This window comes from Cyprinodon variegatus, unplaced genomic scaffold (genome assembly GCF_000732505.1).
Source record: "Cyprinodon variegatus isolate N-32 unplaced genomic scaffold, C_variegatus-1.0 Scaffold156, whole genome shotgun sequence".
In the NCBI taxonomy this organism is placed as follows: domain Eukaryota; kingdom Metazoa; phylum Chordata; class Actinopteri; order Cyprinodontiformes; family Cyprinodontidae; genus Cyprinodon; species Cyprinodon variegatus.
The window spans coordinates 1220479-1222592 of NW_015150609.1; the positions used below are offsets into that span (position 1 = coordinate 1220479).

The following is a 2114-nucleotide window of genomic DNA, read 5'->3' on the forward strand; positions in this document are numbered from 1 at the left end:
AACTCAATGGGAAAGGAAAGGATTCTGATTTCAACCGTTGCGTATATTAGCTGCTACATATGAATCAAGATGCTATGACCGAAAACATTTGATTGACAGATGACCGTTGATATATGATTAGCCGAATTTAGGTGTTCAGGCTGATGTAGAACTAACTGGCCTGCAGAAGATAATGAAAAACAACACAGATTTTAAGACAGGATTTTTTTTTTTAAATAGAAATTTTCTAACTTTTGGGACAATGTGGTCTGATAAAGAGAACATTTATATACATGTTTAAGCCAGAATGATTTGTACTTTAAATATGATTTCCCTACGGCTTTAAGTCGCCTGCTTCCAGTGGTCCTCATCAGACCGCTTAAAGCTGGGAGTAAAGAATCTGCAGAAACTCGGTTCCTGCGTGTCTTTATGAGCGCTGGAGTGTCACTAAAAGGAGGTTTTCTGTCCTATTAACCAGAACCCCTCAGGCTTCTCCACTTCAGCAGCTCCTCTGGGTTCTCCATGTAGGTCAGTGGCTAACTGGATCAGAACCAACGTGGCTCATTTACGGGACGGAGGCTCAGACTGTAGCAGTAGAGAAAACTATGAAAGCAGATTGTTTCTTAAACAATAACTGTTTGCTAATCAGAGGTCAGAACAGCGGTTCTGCCATGTTCTACCTGATAATGGTGGCAGAACAGTTAGAAGCTCCTGATTTAAAAGGAACAATGCGTTCAGAAATCAAACCAGAATCAAAGGACGACCCAACAAGTTTAGACGGTTCAGCTGCTGGTCCACAGAAGCAGCGGGGCAGAGAGCTGCATGCTGCACTGTTTCAGACTGTTTCAGACTGGTGCTTCTTTACATATAGCTCCCTGCGAGCTATACATATAGCTCGCAGGGAGGAGAGAAAGGAGGCCTCTGATTGGTCAGTTCTACATCCGCTCTACACTATGCATATTTCCTGTTTGGTTCCTAATGGCAGAAACTCTGGCCGTAGTGCCGTCCACAGCGCCTGGCTCACCTCGGACACTATCCCAGACACCGTGCAGGATGCTAGTTTGTAGCTCTGTGCGACGGTCTGTTGGTTTGAACCCGAAGCACAAACTCGCAGCGCCGCGGCCAGTCTTTGGGGAACACTCACGGGGGAACTGTGTGTCGTCTGGTGTTGGATGAGGGGTTGTAGACGGCGAACAGCTCATCAAACCGGCACATTGACGCCCACAATCCTAGCTAGTACCTGATTGTCCCTCTGGCAGATTGATATTGGGTATAAATCAAAAATATCTGCGTCATACCCGCAACACACTGCTGCGGGACGATAACCTGCCCTTTAATCTGCTGATGAGTTTATTAAACTCTGTGTCTTTTCACACAGAAACGTCCCACAACCAGAACCTGTCTCACCGTGTGATAACAGTTCAGTTCGGTTAGAGGAGTCCGGATCAGGAGGCTCTGGTAGCTGAAGAGAAGCTGGTTCTGGGACGTGGATCATGGCGGACCAGCAGGAGTTCTGAACAAACATGCTAACCTGAGAATTGATCCCTGAAACCAGACCAGTCCCAGCGTCCCCAGGACCCGGTTCTGTAGTCATCAGCTCTCTGAGGAGGAGGATGATGAAACTTCCTGTTTACTTAAAGGCTCTACTTGATGAAAGGAGCCGACCGACCGCAGGCCACAGAGTTCTATCAGACGCTGAACTTTGAACCCAGTTTACAGCGTGGCTGGTTTTAGACCAGCAACAGAAACGGCGAAGAAACACTTTTCTACAGCAGAGGGTAGAGTCAGCTACTGAACCGGACCAGCACCAGTCCAGAACCGGGACAGCCTGACGCACAGCTGCAAAGAAAAGCCTCAGAGGGTCTGAAGAACTGATCATCCAGACCAGCTTAAGGAAAATCAATTCAGTCTGAAATATGTAGAGAAATAAATACATTTCAGTTCAGAGTCAGAAAACTGCTCAATGGAACCAGTTCAGTCGTACTTTAGTATCTATCAATCTGTCAACGCAGTACAATGAATCAGTTCAGTGTAAAGAACCAGTTCATTGAGAGATCTGTGAAGAAAGAAAAGAACCAGTTCGGAAGAACCAGTTCATTGAGAGATCCGTGAAGACAGAAAAGAACCAGTTCAGA

General features: G+C 46.2%; 1 protein-coding gene across 1 annotated transcript in view; it reads right to left on the bottom strand.

Moving 5' to 3' along the window:
• The window catches only part of LOC107086541, a 9745-nt gene that overhangs the window by 3605 nt on the left and 4026 nt on the right, over window positions 1-2114 (bottom strand). The window lies entirely within an intron of this gene.